The sequence below is a fragment of the Herpailurus yagouaroundi genome, unplaced genomic scaffold (assembly GCF_014898765.1).
Source record: "Herpailurus yagouaroundi ecotype Mexico unplaced genomic scaffold, PumYag 184, whole genome shotgun sequence".
Taxonomy (NCBI): domain Eukaryota; kingdom Metazoa; phylum Chordata; class Mammalia; order Carnivora; family Felidae; genus Herpailurus; species Herpailurus yagouaroundi.
This window is the reverse complement of record NW_024412415.1, coordinates 15,882,377-15,908,673: the sequence shown is the minus strand read 5'-3', so window position 1 is coordinate 15,908,673 and position 26,297 is coordinate 15,882,377. Positions and strand designations below refer to the sequence as shown.

General features: G+C 39.6%; 1 long non-coding RNA gene across 2 annotated transcripts; it reads right to left on the bottom strand.

Moving 5' to 3' along the window:
* Window positions 1-224: 224 nt before the first annotated feature.
* LOC121041684 (uncharacterized) lies at window positions 225-25,541 on the bottom strand. 2 transcript variants are annotated; one of them, XR_005795813.1, is made up of 5 exons: window positions 25,470-25,541; window positions 24,684-24,752; window positions 23,386-23,574; window positions 19,372-19,639; window positions 225-506 (listed from the first exon to the last, which is right to left on the bottom strand). It is a non-coding gene; the product is annotated as an uncharacterized LOC121041684 (long non-coding RNA). The 2 variants fall into 2 exon arrangements; XR_005795812.1 differs by lacking the exon at window positions 225-506 and having other exon boundaries at window positions 19,270-19,639.
* Window positions 25,542-26,297: the final 756 nt, after the last annotated feature.

Genomic DNA, 26,297 nt, shown 5'->3' with positions numbered 1-26,297 from the left:
GGTTTTTTTTACCGGTCTGAAGACAGAGTAGATTGGAGCATCTTTATAGTGGGATAAAAACTGCGAATTTGGTCAAATGTATTCACAAACCCTCAGGGACATGTTCATGAAATGTCCAAGAGGGGCTCTCTAGTAAGTATTCTGGACACTCTTCTATGACTTTTATACCATCCTCAGTAGTAACTTGCCCTGCATCATCCGGTGCCATTAATGAAACCAGCATAGCATTGGAATTTCACACTTTAATGAGAATATTCCAAATAGTGTATAGGCAAATACTTCCAACACTTCCAATTTTAAAAAGTTCAGATTTGAAACCAAACAAATTAATAAACAGTCTCTTCAATTACTATTTAAGTACTCAGGTTTAGGTCATTCAGCGTTAGTCACTTTCGATATTCAGCTCTTGTGTTTATAATTGAAGCGTATATGTAAAGTTAGTTTTACATATATGGAGATGTTCCAGTCCAGATTTTGAATCCATATGTGAGTTACCACTGTAGTTCCTGTAAAAGAATTCAGGCATATTTATGTTCAGACTCCAGCTTTGTTACTTCTTACCTCTATAACCTTGGGCAGGAAATGTGCCTCCTCTGAGACTCACTTTGTTCCTCTGCAAATGAGGATATACTACCTACCTCATGTGGTTGTTTGGGGATTATCAAAGCACAAATTCTTAAATCATTGAAAACATAATTTTCATATGAATAGACTTCCACTTAACTCATCATCAGAATAGCAGCAATTTGAAGAGAATGTGAAATTGGAATTTAACTAGTCAGTAGGAAAAGCCTTAGAATGAGATTGCAAAATAAGATATAAAACTGGTTAGTGTGCTACAGAGAAACAGAACTATCGCCCTGGAGGTAAATTTCTCTGTCAGAAAGTACAAATAAAACATCATCATGCTTTACCAATTTTCTACAAGTCCATCTCCAACTTTACCAGGTCCCTAATCTGGTCTCTGTTGAATTATTATTCAAAGTTGTCTTTCCCAAGAGAGTCAGATGGCCCTTGGCTGGGTTTGATGGATAATGGGCTAGCACACGAGATGACACAATCATCCCCCCCACCCCCGCAACCTTTTTGTTGTTGTTGTTCATAGTTTCCTAGTCCAGGATAATTTTTCCTGAATAGGATAAAATAAGATAATGTGTAAAAGACCCTAATCCAGTGTTTTGATCATAGCAAATACTCATAGATATTCCCTTTTCCCGACATGCCTGCATGGACTTACCCAGATACTAGTTTTTGATGTCAAACTTGTGATTAGTTTCACTGTTTGCTCACTTTTTGTAACATTTTTGAAAGATTTGAAAACCTCCAGTAAATGGTTTGGCGCTATTGGTGTTTGATGTTGTGTGTCTTCTTTATTGTGAACTCACCAGGGAGAGTTTTTGTCACATTGTTAACTGAGTTTTTTCTCCTCCTGAGTTTCCCTCTCCTTTACATGGCTGGGGAAAATGTATACCATTCTTAGGAACAGAGTCAAGAATCAAATGAACTGATGGGACCTAAGTGTAAGGAGTGGGAAAGATTAGGAATCATCCAAGTTTGCAAATTCAGTTCAAATTAAATAAGGCTGTTTTAAAACAGATAATGTGGATGATTGTGAGAGAAACACATTATCAACTCCCTTTGGCCCCACGAGATCCAAAAAAGCTGCCACACCCATTGCGATGTCATGCAATTCCTAGAGCCAGGGATTATTTTGAACCTGAAGATAAAGAGCCTGAGGAGTGGGTGATGATGGTGGTGCTCTGGGGAATAATGACATTTTAATTTTGCATAAATGTTATCAGATTACTTGGGGGGGCACCCTTTTTTCTAGATTCAGGACTGAAATTGGTAAATTGTGTTTTAAATTCTCAATCGTAAATTTTGAGCTGTTTTAGGCCATTGCAAATTGTACTCCCTTGACTTAGATCTGCTATCTTTGTCTCTCTCCTATGCCTACAGGTATATATACCTATGAAGGAAAGAAGGAAAGAGAGAGGGTTGAAGAAAACAATAGCCATAGAGCAAGAAAGGAAAAAGGAAATGAAGGGAAGAAGGGAGAAAGGGAGAAAAGAGTTTCCAGGTGATAGGACTTTCAGAAAAATAAATTTAATTCCTCAAGGAAAAAATCGATTGTAATTGAGAAGTAAATACTAAAACCTCCTTCATAGTTGGTGTGAAACCAAGAAAATTTTGTTTACAAGGGGGCCAGGAACTCTGGTTTCTCCTCACAGTAAGGCTGCTGATTTCTTCGAGGGTATGCCACCTGACTTGCCCAGGCCTTAGTATCTCAGTCCATTAATGGAGAAACTGGGCAGTCTGGTCACAAAGACCCTTTCTCATTCACCCATTCTGTGAACTGTTCTTGCCAATATTGCCCACAGTGTATTTGTAGTTGTTTTTGATTGGACAGAGAGAAAGAGATTGAAAGAGAGAGGGAGAGATAGATTAAGCTGGATGCTCTCTTGAGTGCAAAGCTTGGGTCCTGTACTGGTTTGTGTTTCTCTAGAACAACCCCTGGTGCCCTGTTGTCTCAAGGCTTCTCTCATGTTACCACAGAGGTGCTAAATCCTATAGTTATGCTTCACCTAGGTCAGTTGAACACTTGCAGTTTCTTGCTAATAATTCACTGAGATCTTATACCCACACTCTCTCTCCCTCTCTGCCACTTTAAATATCAATGGTATACAGATACAAGGTAAAATACTCAGCCCAGTAAGAAGAGGGCCATTTTTAAGTCATCTCTACCTGGTCTCTGGGCTTAGAGGGGATTCTTTGGGCCTTTGCTTCCTTAGGATTCAAGGCAAAACAACAGAGCTTGAGTAATTTCCTTCATAGTTATATAGAACTTTTCAGTTATGCATCATCTGAAACTTTTCACTCTATGTAGCAAGTCGCCGTATTTATTTTTATTTTTTTTTTAAACATTTTTTTTTATTTTTTTTTTCAACGTTTATTTATTTTTGGGACAGAGAGAGACAGAGCATGAACGGGGGAGGGGCAGAGAGAGAGGGAGACACAGAATCGGAAACAGGCTCCAGGCTCTGAGCCATCAGCCCAGAGCCTGACGCGGGGCTCGAACCCACGGACCGCGAGATCGTGACCTGGCTGAAGTCGGACGCTTAACCGACTGCGCCACCCAGGCGCCCCGCAAGTCGCCGTATTTAAACAAATTGGATTCTTTGAGCCTTTACAACCCTGTGAGGTGGTCAAGATGTTTATGGTTCTTTGGGGTTTGTTTTGTTTTGTTTTTTTAGCCCTACTATTATTTTAATTGCAGTATAGTTAACAGTGTTATATTAGTTTAAGGTGTACAATATAGTGATTCAACAATTCTATATATAATTCATTGCTCCTAATAAGTGTACTCTTATCCCCTTTACCTATTTCACCCATCCCCCTCCCCCCTCCCTTCTGTTAACCATCAGATTGTTCTCTATAGTTAAGAGTCTATTTCTTAATTTGTCTCTCATTTTTCCCCTTTGCTACTTGTTTTGTTTCTTAATTCCACATACAAGTGTAATTATGGTATTTGTCTTTCTCTGACTTATTTTACTTAGCATTTTATTCTCTAGCTCCATCCGTGTTGTTGCAAATGACAAGATTTCATTCTTTTTATGGCTGAGTAATATTCCAGTGTGTGTGTGTGTGTGTGTGTGTGTGTGTGTGCACGTGCACGCACGCAAACATACCACACATCTTTATCCATTCATGTAATAATGGACACTTGGGCTGCTTCTTTAATTTGGCTATTGTAAATAATGCTGGTATAAACACAGGGGTGCATGTATCCCTTTCATTTAGTGTTTTTATATTTTTCAGGTAAATACCCAATAGTGCAATTATTGGGTTGTAGGGTAGTTCTATTTTTAACTTTTTGAAGAAGCTCCATACTGTTTTCCACAGTGGCTGCACCAGTTCGCCTTCCGGCAAACATTGAATAAGGGTTCCTTTTTCTCCACATCCTTGCCAACACTTCTTGTTTCTTGTATTTTTGATTTTAGCCACTCTGACAGGTGTGAGGAAATATCTCCTTGTAGTTTTGATTTGCATTTCCCTGATGGTGAGTGATGCTGAGCATCTTTTCATGTTTCTGTTAACCATCTGTAAGCTATCTGTATGTCTTCTTTGGAGAAATACCTGTTTGTGTCTTCTGCCCATTTTTTAATTGGATTATTTGTTTTTTGGGTGTTGAGTTGTATAAGCTCTTTATATATTTTGGATACTAACCTTTTATCCCATATGCCATTTGCAGATACCTTCTCCCATTCAGTAGGCTTTTAGTTTTGTTGGTTGTTTCCTTCATTGTTCAGAAGCTTTTTATTTTGATGTAGTTCCAATAATTTATTTTTGCTTTTGTTTCTCTTGCTTCAGTTGATCTATCTAAAAAAATATTGCTGCAGGTAATGTCTGAGAAATTGTTGCCTGTGATCCTTCTAGAATTTCTATGGTTTCAGGGCTCACATTTAGGCCCTTGATCCATTTTGAGTTTTTGTGTATGGTGTGAGAAAGTGGTCCAATCTCATTTTTTGCATGTAGCTGTCCCATTTTCTCAACACTGTTTGTTGAAGAGACTGTAGTTCCCCCATTGCATAACCTTGCCTCAGTTATATGGTCAGTTAATTGACCATATAATCATGGGTTTATTTCTGGGCTATCTATTCTGCTCCATCGACTAATGTGTCTTATTTTTGTTTCAGGACCATACTGTTTTGATTACTATAGCTTTGTATTATATTTTGAAATCTGGGATTGTGATATCTCCCATTTTGTTTTTCTTTAGCAAGATTGCTTTGCCTATTCAGTGCCTTTTGTAGTTCCATACAAATTTTAAGGGATTACATAGGGATTATATAAAATCTGTAGATGGCTTTGCATCATATGGACATTTTAACAATATTCTTTCAATCCATGAGCATGTAATGTCTTTCCATTTCTTTGGGTTTTCTTCAAATTCTTTCATCAGTGTTTTATACTTTTCAGAGTACAGGTATTTCACCTCTTTGGTTAAGTTGATTCCTAGGTATTTTATTATTGTTGGTACAATTATAAATGGGACTGTTTCTTAATTTCTCTTTCTGTTGCTTCATTTTTAGTACGTACCAGTACAACAGATTTCTGTACATTGATTTTGTATCCTCTGAGCTTACTGAATTAATTTATCAGTTCTAATAGTTTTTTTGGTGGAATCTTTAGGGTTTTCTGTATATAGTATCATGTTATCTGCAAATAGTGAAAGTTTTCCTTCCTTCTTACCAGTATGTATGCCTTTTATTTCTTTTTGTTGTCAGACTGCTGCAGATAGGACTTGCAATACTATGTTGAATAAATGTGGTGAGAGTGGACATCCTTGTTCCTGACCTTAAGGGAAAAAGCTCTCAGTTTTTCATGATTGAGTATGCTGTTAGCTGTGAATTTTTCATTGATGGCCTTTATTATGTTGAGGTATGTTCTCTCTAAATCTATTTTGTAGAGCATGCATGTTGTACTTTGTCAAATGCTTTTTCTGTTATCTATTAAATGATTACGTGGTGTTTATCTTTTCTCTTATTGAAGAAATGCACCACACTGATTGATTTGTGAATACTGAACCATACTTGCATCCCAGGAATAAATCCCACTTGATCATGGTGAATTATTTTTATAATGTATTGTTGGATTTGGTTTGCTCATATTTTGTTGAGGATTTTTGCATCTATGTTCATCAGAAATACTGTTCTGTAGTTCCCTTTTTTTTTTTTTTTTTTTTTGTAGTGTCCTTATCTGGTTTTGGTATCAGGGTCATGCTGGTCTCATAGAATAAATTTGGGAGCTTGCTTTATTATCGCACTTTTTGGAATAGTTTGAGAACAGGTATTAATGCTTCTTTAAATGTTTGGTAGAATTCACTTGTGAAGCTGTCTGGTCCTGTCTTTTGTTTTTTGGGAGTTTTTTGGTTACTGATTTAATTTCATTGCTGGTAATTGGTCTGTTCAATTTTTCTATTTCTTCCTGATTCAGGTTTGGGAGGTTATATGTTTCTAGGAATTATCCATTTCTTGTAGGCTGCTTAATTTGTTGGCATATAATTTTTCATAATATTCTCTGATGATCCTTACTATTTCTATGGTGTCAGTTGTTATTTCTCCTCTTTCACTTCCAGTTTTGTTTATTTAAGTTCTGCCCCCTCCCCCTCTTTCTCTGAGTCTGGTGAAAGGTTTATCGATTCTGGCAGTCTTGACAAAGAACCACCTCCTGATTTCACTGATCTATTGTTTTGTTGTTTTAGTTTCTATTTCATGTATTTCTGCTCTAATGTTTATTATTTCCTTCCTTCTTCTAGTTTTGGGTTTTGTTTGTTCCTTTACTAGCTCCCTTCGGTATAAGGTTGGGTTGGTTGAGGTTTTTCTTGCTTCTTGAAGTAGGCCTATATTGCTGCTATAAACTTCCCTGTTAGAACAACTTTTGCTGCATCCCAAAGATTTTGGACCATTGTGTTTTCATTTTCATCTTTCTCCATGTGTTTTTTTATTTCCACTTTCATTTCTTGATTGGCCTGTTCATTGTTTAATAGCATGTTATTTAGCCTCTATTTATATTTTTCCAGACTTATCGTGGTTGATTTCTAGTTTCTTAGTGTGCAGTCAGAAAAGATGTATGGCATGACTTTTTTTTTTTTTTTAGTTTGCTGACACTTGTTTTGTGGCCTAATTTGTGATCTACTTTGGAGAATGTTCCATGTGTACTTGAGAAGATTGTGTATTCTGCTGTTTTAGGATGGCATGTTTTGAATATGTCATTCAAAGCCACTGTTTCCTTGTTGATTTTGTTTGGATGATCTATCCTCCTAAGTGGAGAGTTAAAGTTCCCTAATATTATGATATTACTATTGATTACTTCCTTTATGTTTGTTATTAGCTGCTTTATGTATTTGGGTGCTTTCATGTTAGGTGCATAGATATTTACACTTGTTAATTTTTGTTGGATTGTTCCCTTTATGATTATATAGTGTCCTTTGTCTCTTCTCACAGTCTTTGTTTTTTAAAGTCTATTTTGTCTGATATAAGCATTTTATACTGGCTTTCTTTTCACTTCCATTCTGCATGTGTCTAGGTCTGAAATGAATCTCTTGTAGGCAGCATATAGGTGGATCTTTATTTTAATCCATCACCCCATGTCTTTTGATTGGAGCACTTAGTCCCTTTACGTTCAAAGTACATATTGATAGGTATGTACTTACTGCCATTTTTTTTACTCGTTTTATGGGTTTTTTTTTGTAGTTCTTCATTTCTTTCTTACTGTCTTCTCTCACACTGGTTGGTTTTCTTTAGTGATATAACTGGATTTCTATTTTTTGTGTATTACTGGTTTTTGTTTTGTGGTTACCATTTGGTTTATACATGGCACCTTATACTTTAGCAGTTGATATTAGGTTGATAATTGCTGAAGTTTCAATCCATTATTTACTCCTCCACCCCACCCCCACATTTTAGGTATATGATGTCATATTTTACATCCATTTAATTTATAAATCGCTTGACTCAATTTTGTAGATATAATTAAGTTTACTGCTTTTGTGTTGCTTTCTTTTTTTTTTTTTTTTTCAACGTTTATTTATTTTTGGGACAGAGAGAGACAGAGCATGAACGGGGGAGGGGCAGAGAGAGAGGGAGACACAGAATCGGAAACAGGCTCCAGGCTCTGAGCCATCAGCCCAGAGCCTGACGCGGGGCTCGAACTCATGGACCGCGAGATCGTGACCTGGCTGAAGTCGGACGCTTAACCGACTGCGCCACCCAGGCACCCCGATTTCTTACTCCTATTTATGATTTTTCTTTTCCACTCAGTGTCCCCTTTAATATTTTTTGTATGTCTGGTTTAGTGGTGATGAATTCCTTTAATCTGTTTGTGTGGGGAAACTCCTTCTCTCTCCTTCCATTCTCTATGATAGCCTTACTGGATAAAGTATTCTTGGTTGTAGGTGTTTTCTTTCAGCATTTTGAGATCATTATGCTCCCTTCTAGCCTTCAAAGTTTCTACTGAAAAATTAGCAGAAAGCTTCATGAAGTTTCCCTTGTTTGTAATCGTTTTCATTTGCTGCTTTTAAAATTCTTTTTGCCATTTTAATTACTATGTGGCTTGTCTAGACATCCTTGGATTGATGTTGGCAGTTGTCTGTACCTCCTGGATCCATATTTCTATTTTCTTCCTCAGACTCAGAAATTTTCAACAGTTCTTTCTTCAAATGAATTTTCTTTCTTTTTTCTCTCTTCTCCTAGGATCCCTATACTGTGAATGTTACTATGCTTGATAGTGTTGTGAGTTACCAAAGTCTATTTTATATTATTATTTTTCCCCTCTCTTATTCAGCTTGATTGCTTTTAATTACTCTGTCCTCCAGGTTGTGATCTGTCCTGCTTCCTGCAGTCTACTGTTCATTCCATCTAGTACATTTTTCATTCCATTTATTGAGTTATTTCTGATTGGTCCTTTTTATATTTTCTCTTAGTTAAATGTCTCGCTAAGGTCTTCTACTCTTTTCTCAAGTCTCACTAGTATCCTTATGATCATTAATTTAAATTCTCTACTAGGTATATTATCTCCATTTTGCTTAAGACTCTTGCTTCTGATTTTGTATTGTTCTTTCATTTGGGACATAGTCCTCTGTCTCCTCATTTTTTATGTCTGTTCTTATGTGTTAGGAAAGTCAGCTACATCTCCTGCCCTTGAAAGTAGTGGCTTTATGAAGAAGAGTGCCATGCAGTGCAATGTCCCCTCTTCACCAGAACTGGCACTCCAGGGGTTTTGGCTATATGTACTATTGTGTGTACCTTAACATTATGGCTGAGCCACGTTTGCCTTCTGTTCAGTCATCTGCCTGTTGTGGTCATAGTTTGTTCCCTGTGTTGTTATTGGGCCAACCTGGGGCTGCCTTGGCTTGAGTTGAGCCAAACAGGTGTTTGCCAAATATGTAGTAGCACTGAACTACAGGGCACTTACCCTGTGTTGTTCCCTGAGAAACTGTCATTGGGGAGGCCTGAAGTCAAAGAAGATATTTGCCCCTAGCCCACCCTGGGGCCATAGTTGGATGGGTGTGTTTTATCTTCTCCTCTCCCTGGATGCGGGAGTCCACCTTGGAATGGTGCTGGTCCCTTCCAGGGCTGCTTGCACACTGCCAGGCTTGTGGGACTGCTTTGGATTGGCTCTACTCAAGGTCATATTGGAGGGGGAAAGTCCACAGGAGAACACCAGGGTGGAGCATGCACTTATTAGGAAGGTTTGTGAAGGTCTGCTGGGGGAGGGGACCTGGAGACAAGGGCAGGATGGAGGCAGCATGTCTGCAGTCTAATATGGGGTAGGGCATGCTGCTGGCAAGTGGGTGTGGGTGCAGCTTTGGTTTCTGCAGGTGTCTGTGTGTCTAAGCTGGGGGGCAGGGGATGTAAATGGTGCTTGCCAGCCCCTTTGTTCCTGGAGAAGTCTCCCAAGAGTCCCTGTGCCATAAACAAATCTCATTCCCTGTTTCCCAGGGCCGTTGTGCTCTCTCAGGTTGGGGACTCATTTTCCTCTTGCCCTCAGGCTCTTCTAGAACTGAACCTGCTGATTTTTAAAGGTTTGGGTGTTAAGCCCCATTGGTGATAAGAACTGGTGAAATTTGGTTCCTCTGGTTTTCATAGCCAAATGCTATGGGGATTCATCTTCCCTGTGTGGGTTCCCTGTGCCTGGGGTGTCTGATGTGAGGGTCTTTTTCTTTACCTTTTCTGTGCCCACTGGGTCCTTCCCTCCCACAGACAGTCCTGTGGGTCAGTTTCACTCCTAACTGCATCTCCACCTTTCCTACCATCTTCCATGTGTTCTCTACATTTATCTGTGGAGAATCTTGTTCTGTTAGCATTTAGGTTGTTCTCTGGGCTATTTACATTGGTGTGGGTGTAATCTAGTCCTATTCATGGGACAAGGTAAGCTTGGGATCCTCCTATTTCACCATCTTCCCCAGAAATCCTCCAGAATGTTCATGTTAAACCCTTTTTAGGAAGAGGATATTGATGCACAGAGAGATTAAGTGATTTGTCCAATATCCCACAGAAAATAAAAAAGCTAGAACCCACTCAGATCGGCCACCAAATCCAGAGCTTCTTAGCTCTAACTACTCATTTCACACCAGGATCTCCTCATAGACATGGGATTTGTAAACAAATAGTCCAGCTTCCTTCTAAAGCAGTAATCCAATTTTTCAAGTGTCCATATTTAGGGAAGAAGAGCAAGCAAAGGTCAACACGTTTTGAGAGGTATATTTCAGGAGTTCTCTTTTCTCTCAATGCAAATAAGCAAGATTTCCTCCATTGCTTCCTTTGTCTTATGCATTTCATGAACTTATATAGGCATAGAGTGCAAACAAGGGAAATATTCATGCTTCAAACTATTTTTAAAATTTCTAGAAAGTACCACAAATCAGAAAGGTTGTAATTCTGAATTTTATGGTAAGGAGTTGCATTATTCTGTTAGTGTGTGCACAAAATGCCTTGATATTGATGTGATCTAATTACGTCAGTTAAACCCTCAAAATTATTATTTCACATTTTAAAAATTAGATACGAAGTTTATTAGTGAAAGAAGCTAGCAATAATGATGGCTTTCAGACTGTGATGGGCTTTTGTGGGTCAGGGGTCAGAAAATCATGTGGGGCCACAATTTTCCAATTTTTACATTAACATCTGGTGTTAAACGTCTGAAGTTTGCTTTACTGCGTCACATTTCATTCCTCAGTGAAAAATCATAAACTTTTGCAATTCTCTAGACTAAGCATTTCGCCGAACTGCCTGGAAGCCAGAACTAAATGACCCATGTGTTTCAAAATGCTCATTGCAAAAGATTTGGAGGCCCTCACTGGGCTAATCTGTACATGTGGAGCTATGACTTAACCAAGAAAGGGGCCTATCTGTTCTAGAGTTTCAAAACTTCCTGGCAGATCTATTCCTGTAACTGGTGCAGAATGCAAATCAGTTTAAAGCTGCGTAAGTAAATGTCCAGAGTTCAAGAAATAAGAATGATGAGTTGGCCAGAATCTCTGGCTATCTCCATTCAGATTCCCGTAAGTTTATAAGGGCAAGTTTAAATTTTTAATAAACTGCAGCCCTGGGCTTATACAAAAATATTTTATTGAACCAGGATACATGGAGAAATTATGGCTAACTTAATTTAGAAATAAAGTAATGATTGAGAAATCTAGTCATTTCATTCTTGTCACCATTTTTTCTTTACTCCCTGCTTTCTTCTATGTAAATATGAGCAGTGAGTAGGATACCTTATTTAATGGTTGGTAGTTCTACCTCTAGTGCATTTTCTTTCTTCTCAGTGTGCAAACGCTGTATAAATAAATATATAAATACAGCTGATGCACAGAGATTGGAGAGCAGTTACTCTGACTCCAGAACACCCTCAGAAAAAGTTTTGAATAAAACTCCTGTTATTTTCTTGAGATGTTGTCACTTTCATTAAATGATGTTTGAAAACAAATTGGGATGATAATTAGATGATTAGGAGAGATAATAAGAATGTACAGAGGCTATTAATAACTTGCTGCCCCACTGCTAATCGTAGCTGGCCCTCATTCTTACTCTGACCATATTCTAAGTCACATATGGAAACAATTCTTATTTTTCTTTATAAGATACTTACTTGGTCTGAAGCAGATAGAAGAAAGATTTTCTAAGCCAAGCAATTTATACAAATAAGGTAATAATTTACATTTCTAACAGCTGTAAGATGGGTATTAAACAACAGAAATAGCTTCTAACTGTACATTAATGTAAAGTATCCTTAAGTATTGTAAATGGTTTCTTACCTATACAAATTGCTATTATTGATCAAATAGAAAAGATCATTGGAAATATCTTTTTGATTGGCAGGGTTTTATTTTATGGCTCTGTTTCTTCCTTACAGTTCTCAGCATAAGGTTTATACTTTGCTTACTTCCAGTAATTTTGTCATCTCAGATGAAATGTGCTAAAACACTTGGCACTACCGGGCTAAGCACAGGGTTTGGGAAGGAGAGTGGATAGGATACATAAGAAGCAGAAAGTTTCTCTTTCTTGCCCTTGGGAAGGTTCTAATCTAGAATCTTTCTACAGTGCCTTACACATATCATAGTTCATTGAATTAATTTCAAAGATGCACCATTTATATATTATTTTAAAAATAAAAATTATTGCCAATTATTGTAAATATAAAATATGGTAATTTCTGGATTGTGGGAGATTGAGAAATGGCTGGTGGAAAACTACAGTGTATGGTGATTACTGTTCTAAGATGTTTGAAGATATTAGTTTCACTTGTTGTTTGGGGATAGGAAACAGGATCTCTTTTACAGCCGAGGGAAAGGGAGAGAGCCTGGAGGGACAGGAGCAAGAGGGTACTTTCCCAAGGGAACATATCAGAGGGCCTCTTCACAGAGCACTGGTGATGCCTAGAACAAGGAGAGCACTGCAGCAACTATCCCCCAGCATATGCACTCCCCCAGTACCCCACAGGATAAATACCTTTGTGGCATTTTCCCAGGACCTACAGGTTTTGCCCAGTGCTGAGAGAGCATCATTTCCTTCTTAGAACTCTGCTGTGTAGCCTATGGAGTCCTTGGGATTCAATCAGTTATCATTTTGGCAACTTAATCTGATTAATTTACTTGTATCTTATTTTCTGCTGCAGCATCCGCACAGAGAAAAAAATGAGATTCACTTATTAATTTTAGAGAGGAAGGCAGATGGTGTGGTGAATGAGAGTCTGGGTTCTGGAGTCGGTAGCCTGGGTTTTGCTCCAGCCAAGGCAAGTGCCTTAACTATCACTTCAAACTTTATTCCAGTCTGATGTGTAAGAAAAGTAATCTTACCTACCCATAGGGCTCCTGTGAGGATCAGATGAGACAATGCTTATTGCAAAACACTTGTCATAGTGCCTAGCACAAAAGGCTAAATAAACACAAATAACTACAAGCTGTGTAGTTTACCAGAAAGAGCAACTGCAGGTCTGTACTGCAGAGGGCTGCATTTCACTTGCCCAGTGGAGATTTAACAGGACTTTGTTTTAAAAGTTTTGACTTATAGAGGCTAGATAGAACTGGATTGTTGGAAAGAAGGAGGGACTCTAGGGGTGGAAGAGAAGTCTCAGTGACTGAATGCTGGAAGGATCTGCATTTCTTAAGCCTGGGAAATGAAGGGATAGTGCATTCTTTAGAGAAGCAGGGATCCTAATTCCACTGCCTTGAAAAGCCCCAAGAGATGGCAAGTGGTGTTAACACCTAAATGCCTGGGGATGTGGTCAGCAAATACCAAGCCTTCAGAGCAATGACCCCTGTCTCTGTAGCTTAGTCTGTGCCCAATAGGGAGCTAATGTCTGGCTCTACACATCTGGGCAATAACAGTGGTGACACATGGGCCTTTGAAATAAAGAGTAGGCCCTTCCCTAGTTCCTGGGACAAGGTAAGATCTGAGATTCTTAGACAAAGGGATAGAGTGGGGAGACTGGGGATTCAAGCTAGTGCAATTGGATATAGAAAGGTAAAAGTATGTGCCACTTTTACATCATAATTCTATAGAGCAAACCCATACCCACTAAATAATTCTTTGACTTGCTATTTTGTGTAACAGTTATCATTATCATCTTATTCTGAGAAGAAGTTGAATGAGATATGTGTGTCTATACAAGCTGCTTGTAGGGCTTTTGTGCTGTCCCTATCCCCCGACACCATGGTGGTGTTCCTTAATCCATCCACTATACCTAAATCAAAGATATCAGACCTAAGCTCTCAAAGTCTATTCAATACTCATTCTTATCAACTACCATTTACCCTTGATGTGGACTTTCTACCTGATCCTCCAGCAAGTGGCCTGAAAACTTTCTCTAAAATCGCATCATATAAGACTTCCAGGGAAGATGGTGGATTAGGAGGGACCTTAGGATCCAACAATATAACACCAGTATGAGTGTAAATAACCCAAAGAATGGTGGAACAGACTCTCCACAGCTAAATGTAGAGAAAAGGCCATGTTGAAGAGGGTAGGAAGGGCTGAAATGCTGTTGGGAGGTAAATGGACCCATGGAACTGTCTTCAATAAGGAGGGATTTAGCACGCATGGAGAGAGGAGACAACCAGACCCTCACACTAGAAACCCCACGCACAGGGAAAACGAATTCTTGTAACATTTGGCCTTGAAAACCAGAAGGGCATAATTTCACTAGTTCTTACAGTGAGCTGGGCTTAACACCTGGAACTTAAAACCAGTGGGCCCAGCTGTGGGAGAGTCTGGAAGGCAATAAGAAACAGCCCCTGCCCTTAAAGAGAGAACACAGTGAACAGCCCTGTGGAGATACAGCAGTTTGAAAAATACCTGGGATTTAGTAATCTCAGAGTGTGTACTGGAGGGGCAGGGATCCTTGGGAGACTTCTCTAGGAATAAAGGAGTTGGCGGGTACTGTTTCCCTCCCCACCCAGAGCCGAGACATGGACACCTGTGGAAACCAGCACAGCACCAACACTCGCTAACTTGCTAACAGTGCACCCTGTCACTGCATTCTCCTACAGACATGCCCTACCAGCTAGGCTTTGGTTCCTGGTCTCCCACAGCAGACCAGCCCAAACCTTGCTAATGCTTCTGTCCTGCCCCATGTTCTACTGTGGACATAGTCCCTTCCCACATCAGTCCTGCATAAACCTTGCAAGCAAGTGCTCCTTCACCCTGAATTCTCTTTTGTACCTGCCCCCTCAAATAGTCCTTGCCTGGAGCCCACCCAAAGCATTTCCATAAGTCTGGCAGTGTACAGGCAGCCTCTACAGGGACCAGTACCACTCCAAAGTGCTTCCTGCCCCAAGGAGAGGGGAAGATAATCACACATACACACCAGTCCAACTGCAGCCCCGACAGTAGGCTAGGGGCAGACATCTGGTCTGATTACAGGTCTGCATACCAACAGAAGTTTCAATGGGACAAAGCAGGGAAAGCGCCCTGCAGTTCAGTGCTACTGAATCTTTGGCAAACAGCTGGTTGTCTCAACTCAAGCCCAAGGCAGCCCTAGACTGGCGCAATAACACAGGGACTAAACCCTGCCTACAACAGGCAAAGAACCATTGCAGATGACTGGATTGAAGGCAAACACAGCTCAGTCACAATAGTAGGGCATATACAGCATACATATAAGACACCCCTGAAGCACCAGTCTCTGGTGAACAGGGGGCATTGCACTGCAGGGCACTACAGGACTTCTTCATAATGCCACTGCTTGCAAGAGCAGGAGGCATAGCTGACTTTCCAAACACATAGAAATAGAAAGACAGACAAAATGAGATAGAGGAATATATCCCCAATGAAAGAACATGACAAAATCACAGCAAGAATGCTAAATGAAACAGAGCTAAGTAATGTGCCTGATAGAGAATTTCAAGTAATGGTCATAAAGATACTCACTGGACTTGAGAAAAGAGTGGAAGACCTTAGTGAGACCCTTAATGAAGAGAAAATGTAAAAAGAACCAGTCAGAGATGAAGAACTCAGTAAGTGAAGTTAAAAATACACCAGAGGGAATGAATAGTAGATGAGAGTAAGCAGAAGAATGATCAGTGACCTGGAGGACAGAGTAATGGAAATCAATCAAGTTGAACAGGAGAGAGAGAAAAAAATAAATAGAATAAATAAAAGAATAGGCTAAGTTAACTCAGCAACACCATTAAGCATAATAACATTTGCATTATAGGGATCTCAGAAGAAAAAGAGAAAAGGGAGCAGAAAATTTATTTAAAGAAATAATAGCTGAAAACTTACTTAATTTGGGGAAGGAAACATCTAGTAAATCCAGATCTAGGAGATACTGACAGCCCAACAAAATCAGCCTGAGAGAGACAGTGATTAAAATGGCAGAAGTAGTGATAGGAAATTATAAAAGCACAAGGTTAAAAGAAAAATAAGTTATATATACAAGGGAAAGTCCATAAGGCTATCTGCTGATTTTTCAGCAAAAATTTTGTAGACTAGAACGGAGTAGTATGAAAAATCCAAAGTCCTGAAAGAAAAAACCTACAACCAAGAATACTCTATCCAGTAAGGCTATTATTGAGAGTGGAAGGAGAGTAAAGAGTATCCTAGACAAAAGTTAAAGGAATTTACCACCACTCAACCATCTATACAAAAAATGTTAAAGGGGATACTTCAGTTAAAAGGAAAGACCATAAGTAGGAGTAAGAAAAGGAATCACAAAAGCAGTAAAACTGTATCTATAAAAATCAGTCAAGGGATTCACAAAATAAAAGGATGTAAAGTGTGACACCATATACCTAAAACTTGGGGGAAGAGGAGTAAAGAATGGGTTCAAACTTATGTTACCCTCAACTAAATATAGAGAGCTTTAGACATAAGATATCCTATATAAACCTAATGGTAATCACAAATCAAAAACTAGTAATAGATATGCAAAAAATAAAGACAAGTATATCACTAAAGATATCACTTTATCTTTGGATATATCTTTGGATATATCTTGGAATAAAGATATTCCAAGTATATCACTAAAGAAAGCTAGCCCACTGTGAGAGAAGATAGTAAGAAAAGAAACAGAGAAGAACTACAAAAACCCATAAAACAAGTAGCAAAATGGCAATAAGTACATACCTATCAATAGTTATCAATATCAACAGTTATTTTGAATGTAAAGGGACTAAATGCTCTAATCAAAAGCCACAGAGTTACAAAATGGATTAAAAAAGCAAGACCCGGGGCGCCTGGGTGGCGCAGTCGGTTAAAGCGTCCGACTTCAGCCAGGTCACGATCTCGCGGTCCGTGAGTTTGAGCCCCGCGTCGGGCTCTGGGCTGATGGCTCAGAGCCTGGAGCCTGTTTCCGATTCTGTGTCTCCCTCTCTCTCTGCCCCTCGCCCGTTCATGCTCTGTCTCTCTCTGTCCCAAAAATAAATAAACGTTGAAAAAAAAAAAAAGCAAGACCCATCCATACACTGCCTACAAGAGACTCTTCAGACCTAAAGATGCCTGCAGATTGAAAGTGAAGGGATGGAAAAGCAATTATCATGCAAATGGAAGTGAAAAGAAAGCTGGAGTAGGAGTACTTCTATCAAACAAAATAGACTTTTTCTTTTTTCTTTTCTCTTCCTTCCTTCCTCCCTTCCTTCCTTCCTTCTTCTGAAAGAGACCATGAGTAGTGGCAAGGGGCAGAGGGAGAGAGAGAAAACCTTAAACAGACTCCATGCTCAGTGGGGAGCCTGACATGGGGCTTGATCCCATGACCCTTGGATCATGACTTGAGCCAACATTAAGATTCAGATGCTCAACCAACTGAGTCACCCAGGCGCCCCCAAAATAGACTTTAAAACAAAGACTTTAAGAAGATATAAAGGACATTACATAATCATGAGAGGACCAATCCAAGAAGAATATATAATAATTGCAAATAATTATGCATCCAGCATGAGAGTACCCAAATACATAAAGCAGTTAATAACAAACATAAAGGAAGTAATCAATAATATAATAATAGCAGGGGATTTTAACACCCCACTTACATCAAGGGATAGATCATCCCCACACAAAATCATAAAGAAAACAGTGACTTTAAGTGACATATTGGATCACATAGGTTTTAACAGATATATTCAGAACATTCCATCCTAAAATAGAATATATAATCTTCTCAAGTGCACATGGAACAAAAGATCGCATACTAGGCCACAAAACAAGTCTCAGCAAATCAAAAAATATCTAAATCACACCATACATCTTTTTCTGGGCAAAACTCTATGAAACTAGAAATCAACCACAATAAAATGTCTGGAAAAAAACACAAATACATGGAGGCTAAATAACATGCTACTAAACAATGAATGAGTCAATCAAGAAACCAAAGAGGAAATTAAAAAAAAAATACATGGTGGTCCAAAATCTTTGGGATGCAGCAAAAATGGTTCTAACAGGGAAGTTTAGAGCAGTACAGGCCTACCTCAAGATGCAATAAAAATTTCAACCAACCTAACCTTATACCCAAGGGAGCTAATAAAAGAACAAACAAAACCCAAAACCAGTAAAAGGAAGGAAAAAATAAACATTAGGGCAAAAATAAATGAAATAGAAACTATAAACAAACATAGAAACCCTGATAGAATGGATCAATGAAACCAAGAGCTGCTAGTTCTTTAAAAAGATCAACAGAATTGATAAACCTCTGGCCAGAGTCCTCAAAAACAGAGGAGAGGGGAGAGGAGAGAGGAGAGAGGAGAGAGGAGAGAGAGAGAGAGGAGAGAGGAGAGAGAGAGAGAGAGAGAGAGAACTTAAAGCTGGAAATCACAAAGAGAAATAACTGACACCACAGCAATAGAAAGGATTTTAAGGGAATGTTATGAAAAACTATATGCCAACGAATTGGACAACTAAGAAGAAATGGATAAATTCTTAGAAATATAACCTCCCAAACCTGCATTAGTAAGAAACAGAAAAGTTGAACAGATCAATTAGCAGCAATGAAATTGAATCAGTAATCAAGACCCCTGTGCTTGCTTCTGCCCTTGGAGAAAAGACTTAATAAGTCTCTCAGCACAGAACCTCAAATGTTAGAAAACAGAAGTTCTTCCCTCTGTACTCCTTCCTTCCCTATCACATCACAGCTTCCACTGACTCAAGTGGCCTGCAGTCTGACATGGAAGTTGGAATCATCCCTGACCTCTAAAATATTTTCATCTTTACAGGGCACCTTGTCCATATCTGGGAGGGAGTACCTTGAGGCTGACAAAATATGGAAAAAATAGAAACTGAGGGAAAGGTGATATTTGGAGAAGTTTCCAGAGATTGGCAAGCTGATGTCCAAATGGTCAGGGTTTTCCCAATACCACTGCTTAGTGTGGGGTAATTTTGTGTCCATGGCATAGGATAGCTGAGGAAAAAAAGCCAGCAACAAAACAGACAATGTTCCCATGGTAAAAAGAGCTGTGGGGATCCTGGGGAACTAGGAAGGGGGAGTTGCTGGAGAGAAAGCCATGGGACATGATGGGTTTAAGAAAGACATGAAGGACCATCTATACTGTGTGCAGTCTATCTTCCTGGGAAAGGGAGAGAAGGAAGAAGTCAGGGCATGGCTATGACTTAGAAAGTCAACTGTGGGACTGTTTAGCAAAGACACTTACCATCTCCATGCCCATGTCCCCACCAGGAAAATGAGGATCATTGGACATTCCTTGAACGGTTGAGAGGATTACACCAGAGAATGATTATAATATAGCAGCTAACATGTTTTTAGCCTTTATTGAGTGCTGGGGGTTGGGCTAAGCCTCACATGAATTATATCCACTTCTCACAACAACCCTGTTTTCAAGTGAGAAGACTAACTGAACCCCAGAGAGTTCGGGTAACTCACCCAGAGTCATGGAATCACCGGAGGAGCTGGGAGTCAACTCTGGGAGTTTCATTCACTCATGGCCTGTGTGTTCTTAATCCAATGCCATCTTTCACATACATTTAGACTTTGGGTTCAGTGCTTGTAGTTCCTGGTGACTTAGCTTTGTATCACAAGTGTGCACACATTTCTCATGAAGGTTCTCTACTTTATCTAATCCCTTGACATATCCAGCTTTGGAATTTCTTAGCATTTTCTTTTTAAGTTTTTTTTTTTCTCAACTTCCAACCTGTGAATAAATATAAAGAAGAAAAGAGGAAGTTATTTTCTTTAAAAGTTTCTTTATCTGCTTTTGTTTATACAGTAGAAACTTGCCTTGAGATAACATCAGGCATATGTCGATTTGCTATGGAGCCCTGCTTTGGGGGTTCTCCAGACACACATACTGGAATCAATCACAATAAATTCTATATGTGGGTTGCTTTCCTCCATATAGCGTGGTAAATTCTTCAGCACTCATACTAAATTTTTTATGGCCATGAAACTGTTCTCCAGCCAGGTCATCCAGAAGTGGTAGCTCCAAATTTTTGAGTCAGCACTAGAGTTCGGAAGGGTTAAAATTCTTAGATCACTTTTGGCTACTGTTAGAAAAACACCGCCAATTTTCCTCTCTCTCAAGATGCTAGATTTTTTGTCTTAAATATGATTGTAGGTGTTTTTATGGATGCATAATCTGCTAAAAAGTTGTCTTTTTTTTTTTTATCCTGAAGATGCTTTTACTATATGGAGGATTGCCAAGGACAAAATGCCTATGCCATGCCAAAAAATTATTCTCACTAACCTGTTTGTTATAAAAGATTTGCTATAGCATTTCTTCACATTTCTCCATTCTGTTCCTCTTGGCCACTGTTTTTAAGCTGGACACTGCATTTTCCCTGCCTTATTTCTCCACACAATCAAATCATAAATGTGGAGATAATTAGCAGGACACAAAGGTAAATCATTTATTCTATGATCCCCCCAGGTTCACTTGATTAAGGATGGCACCAGAACCCTGATGTCCTTGTAACTGGATGAGTATTGGTTAGAAGATAAGATACACCAGCCAACCTCAGTGAAGTGGTTGACCCCATCTCTGCTTTTATACCCACTGTACACATCTGTATAATCACACTTATTTTGGTTGTGCTGATTATATATTTTAAGTCTGTTTCTCTAGACAGAGAAGTCCTATAGGAAAGGTTCCATGTCATATTTGCCTTTGAATTTCCAGTGTACTGCACCGTTCCTGGCAGATAATTTATTGTCATAATATTTGCTAAATGAATGGTCATGATTCAGACTTATTTTTGAAATAAAAATCCTGTTCTGCACAAAGCATTGACGTGGTCTTTTTGGCAACATTAGACTTGGAAAACACATCTATTTAACCACGGATGTATGAATACTGCGTATTGACCACATCCTGGAGATAAACTCTATAGTTTCACTGCTTTAATCATTCTTGGTCAATATCTGGCATGAAGTGAAACCCCACAGGAGTTACTAAAACCTTAAAAATACATCATCAACTGAACCCCACACATGGAATATCTATTTTAAATGCACTGCAGTATTTTGGGCTCTAAGGCAACGTTTCCTCTGTGATTAATATTTTCCCCTTGAATTTACTTTTTATATTTTAATTTTATCCAGCCTTGGTTATCTTTACTTGTTTACATTTTACCATTATTTATTTTATCTATTCATATTCCAAGCCACTTTGAGTCCTTTGGATAATGATATGGGACAGGACTAACTAATTTTAAAAACACTGCCAACTCCTAGGTAGGGATTCAAATCAGAGACTTTTGGGAGAGGTGGATGGAAGTTCTTTCTCTCTTCCATGGTCCACTCCATGATCACAGGTAGATCACTTAGTTCACATTACCCTTTGATTCTGTTATTTGTTCAGACAGTTGAAAATAATACCTTCAAAAATATGTGGAAGTGACTGGAAGGCTCTAAAAAACAAAAAACAAAAAACAATGACTTAACGCACTAAAAAGAATCAGTTATGCCTCCTCATCAATTCTTTCCAACCCCCAAAGAACTGTGTTTTGTTTTTAAGGTCCTTAGGGACAGAATGCCTCATGAAGTCTTTCTTGGTACTTCTTGGAAAATCAAGTAATAAAGCAATAGACTGCCTATGTAAAACACAGTATAGATCCTTAAGGGACTTTAGATCAAAAGAAATAGAGCTTGGCACATGGCACAGGAGAGCAGTGAAAATAGCCCTGCACTTGGAGTCAGAATACCTGGGTTCATGGCTATGCCATGGAATCTTGAGCCTTTTACCTAAGTTTTTCAAATTCTATGCCCTTGCTTGTCAAGGATAGTGGTGCTATAGTCAGGATTAAATAAGAGAATGAACGTCAAAGAAGCTTATAGCTTGTAAAATCATATCAGGAGTATATGTTATAATAGATAGTGTTTATATTTGATGCAAAATGAGGCATTGGAAAGAACTTTGGAGCATACAGACCTGGATTTACTTGCCCTTCCTAGCTATCTCATTTCAGGCAACATACTTGACACCTATGAATCTCAGATTCTTAATCTGTATAGTGGGTACAGATGGAGTGTGGTAGAGTTCCTAGGAATATTGGTGGCAAAGCATGGAAAGCATGAAGCAGAGTGGCTGGCACATAGTATGAACTGAATAAGTGAAAGCCTTCATTTCATGATTAATATAGTTTAACAATAGAAATTGTATATAATTTAGTGCTAAATTGTTTGCTTATAGCCTGTGGATAGTGTAGGAGTTTAGAGAAGAGGTATGCCAACTATATTTGTGGTCTTGTTAAAAAGGATTTATGGAAGAGGAGTAATTTTAGATAGTCCTGGAAAGGTGAGTAAGCTTTGCTTAGGTGAAATAAACAGTAGTGATTACTCCAATTGGTCCTTTAGACATAGATAGCTCAGTCATGATCACACTTGAATTTTTCTTGGACCTTGTGTAGGCCTGGGTATAATGGTGTTTTTGTAAACTTCCAAAGCATTTATTACATAAATCCAAGTAGAGAACCATTTCCTTAAAGCTACACATGAATAGATATATGTTTAATTGTTGAGGTGGTCCTATGGAATGGAATATTCCAGAAAGCACACTGGACTGGGATTAGGAGTTGCAGGTTCTTTCTGTAGCTCTACCCTGACTGCTGGTGGAGGTCTTTGGCCTCCCTCCTCATCTGCCAAACAGGGAGGCTGGACTCTGTGTCTTCAAGCCCTTGTGGTCTATGATGTAGCCAAGCAGGTACCACCCCCACCCCTCTAATTTGGGAAGGCAGGATCAGTGGTTGAATTGTGGGGGTGCTCCTCTTGCTTTCCCCATAAATATACTTCTCTCCTCCCCATACCAGCCCCACCCACAAGCACATGAGAGAAGCTCAATAAGGACATCTGAAAACTGTTTTCCTCTTTTCCTGAGAAACGCCATAACATCATCAATCTGTATTTGTTTTATTTCTAATGAAGGAAATGTGCCCCTCTTATTGGAAACACCTTGCAGAAAGAGGCAAGTCTCTCCCTGCAGTCTGGCAGCTGAGAGCAGAGCTGCCGGCTGCACCCCACCTGTCCCAACAGCCAAGACTGACACAGCCTCAAATGCTTTCCATACGAAAACCTTTGTGAAGTTTCCTGTGCACACAGTGCAGACTGGGGCCCAGTTGCTGTCTCTGGCCAAGGTAATGCAAACCACATGCTTGGAGAGGAGTCAAGGCAAATATAGTTCCCCCAGAGGCCAAACATAAGTGGCACCTTCTTATCTTAGTCATGAACCCCTCTTCCATGGAGCAGGCATTGGTCAAAAGTGTAGAATAATTGCAAACATCAGTCCTGAAAATCACTGTGCACTGGTTAGGCCACCTAATGCTCCTTAGAAGGCAGCTGTCCATTTTTACTCTTCGTAAACAGCAGAGGGGGCTGGAAATTAGAAGGAAGGTAGTACATGTGGGGGATTTCATTTGGTATCCTAACTTCTTAGCTGGAACTTACCAGGTAGGACAGACAGCCTGTGGCCTGGTCCTCGAGCTCTTTCCTAGGTCCTGAAGTGAGTTTCAAAGAGACATGTTGGGTATAGCTGGGAGCCAGGCTGGCTTGCTTCCCTTACTTGTCAGAGTTTTGAGAAGGGGCCTTTGGCTTGTCGCTGGGTGGTGGCATCCGCCATTCTGTGAATAGGACATCCTGCAAGGACAAAATTAGCAGTCCTAGAATCATCTAGAGAACAATCCCTGCCTTTCTGGTGATAATATTTCCTGTTACAGACTCCATTTGAGCTTCAGTTAAGCATAATGCCACAGGAGCTCACCCTCTGGAAGCAGAATGAAGTCACTTCCTATGTCAGTTCGTTGCTTCTATATCTAACTCCATCATTTAACATCCTCAGAACCTCAGCTTCCTCATCTGTAAAATGAGAAGAATGATAGCCACTGCAGAGGGATTTTTCAAGGATTAGCTTATATAATACGCTCTGACGCCAGACTGCCAGGGTTTGAACCCCTCTCTACCACATTCCAGCTGTCAGGCAAGTTGGTTCTTCTCTCTCTGCTTCAGTTTTCTTATATGTAAAATGATAAGACTAGTAGGGTCTACCTCATGGGGCTGTTGTGAGGATTAAATGAGTTAATACTTATAAAGCTCCTGGAATAGTGGCTGGTACAGAATGTCGATTTGCTATGGAGCCCTGCTTTGGGGGTTCTCCAGACACACATACTGGAATCAATCACAATAAATTCTATATGTGGGTTGCTTTTCTCCATATAGCGTGGTAAATTCTTCAGTACTCATACTAAATTTTTTATGGCCATGAAACTGTTCTCCAGCCAGGTCATCCAGAAGTGGTAGCTCCAAATTTTTGAGTCAGCACTAGAGTTCGGAAGGGTTAAAATTCTTAGATCACTCTCGCGGTCCGGGAGTTCGAGCCCTGCGTCAGGCTCTGGGCTGATGGCTCAGAGCCTGGAGCCTGTTTCCGATTCTGTGTCTCCCTCTCTCTCTGCCCCTCCCCTGTTCATGCTCTGTCTCTCTCTGTCCGAAAAATAAATAAACGTTGAAAAAAAATTAAAAAAAAAATTCTTAGATCACTTTTGGCTACTGTTAGAAAAACACCGCCAATTTTCCTCTCTCTCAAGATGCTAGATTTTTTGTTTCAAATATGATTGTAGGTGTTTTTAATGGATGCATAATCTGCTAAAAAGTTGTCTTTTTTTTTTTACCCTGAAGATCCTGAAGTGACTGCCAGTTATTATTATTACTAGGACTATGCACTCAGCCAGGGAAGGAACATGTATTCTCACCTCTCATTTCCTCCCTCTAGACTTCCTGGGATGATTCAGATGTGAGTCCACTGAGGTGTCATCCTGGCCCTGAGGAAAGAGAAGAAGGAGTTGTGGGACCAAGTGAATAGATCAGGGACATCAGGCTAGCAGCCCAGTCCCCATGGGAGAGCCCAGGATCAGCTGATCTTTCCACAGGAAGAGGAGAAACCACAGCAGCCCTCACTTTCCCTGGGCTCTCACTGAGTTTTGCTAAGTCATTCCTAGGTCTTGCCTCATGGAGAAAGATGTTACTACAGAAGCCAGAGAATGCATTCCTAGGGTCCCAGGCTATGTCCTCAGACCAGGATGCTCTGTGATGGAGGCCTGCAGGAGGGGTAGGGTGGAGTAGAGAGGTTCTTGCTTCCCTCTGGCAGGTATGGAAGACGTTGAGTATCCACTTCAAAAAATAATTTCTCTTCTGGGGTCAGAAGAGGAGGACAGTAAGCAGTTTCTGGTTGCTCCTTAGCATAATTGTTACTCTTTTCTCTAAAATTAGTCCATACCTTATTCCTAGAGAGATGGCCTCACTGCACACTTATTTATTCTAGAAGTAATGAAGGGCCCACTATATGCCAGACACAGTGCTAGGGAGTGCCCTCAAAGAGAATTTCATAAAATCTTAAATAATCATTATATAGTATTTTCAGCTTATAATATAAATGGGTTCAAAGTCCAATGTGGGCATAGTGAATGAAGATATCACACAAGGCTTCAAGGAGGAAACAATGTTGGTGTTGAGCTATTGGTTCCCAGAAACAGACCCACCTGAGTCTGCTACTTGTGATCTTGGAGAAGTTATCTTAATCTTTCTGACTCTTGGTTTCTCCATCTGTAAAATGAAGATAATGGCACCATCTTTAAAGATTTTGTGTGTGGACTGAGATAAAATATATAGTGTGCCAGGAACACTGTAATTAACAAATGGTGGCCATTTTTAATCAGTGAAGATCTGCATATGTCTAAAAATTCCATGGGAGGATTTTTTTTTGAAAAATTGTGGCACATTTGGAACTTAATGTTCATGTTTTTGTCTCATGGATGGTTGCATCTGAGTTTACAACCATGCAGTCAGGATCACTGAAGACTATTCCAAGATCCAATTAAATTTCAAGTATTCAGGAGTCAGTTCAGGAGGTGAGTCCTTGTACACATATGGCCAGAGTTCATGAACAAAGCTTTCATGGATGGGTTCACACACCACCTCTTCTGCCCATGGCAGAGGGCTGCTGCAGTAGTCTACCCTTACAGGAGGTCTTGTGGGATTATCCACACAGGCTGGATGCATCTTGAAGTTAGAGGAAGAGGAGGAGATAGGGTATCTCAGCAAGGCTCCAGGACATTCCATTCATAATCCATGTGGTTCTTTCTGTGGAAAACTCTGACTCCATAGTGGGTGAAGGGTCTCATATATAATGGCCCTTCCCCAAACTGTTCAACTAGTATCTATGCAGCATGATATGTATCTATGTGAGTCACATGTGCTTGCCATCTCTATCATTTCTGTATAAAATGAGAAGAGCAGTAGGATCCCTGAGAGAATGGTGGCGCTAAGCTATTCAGGACAGAATTCCTTATAAGTATTCTTGGTTCCTT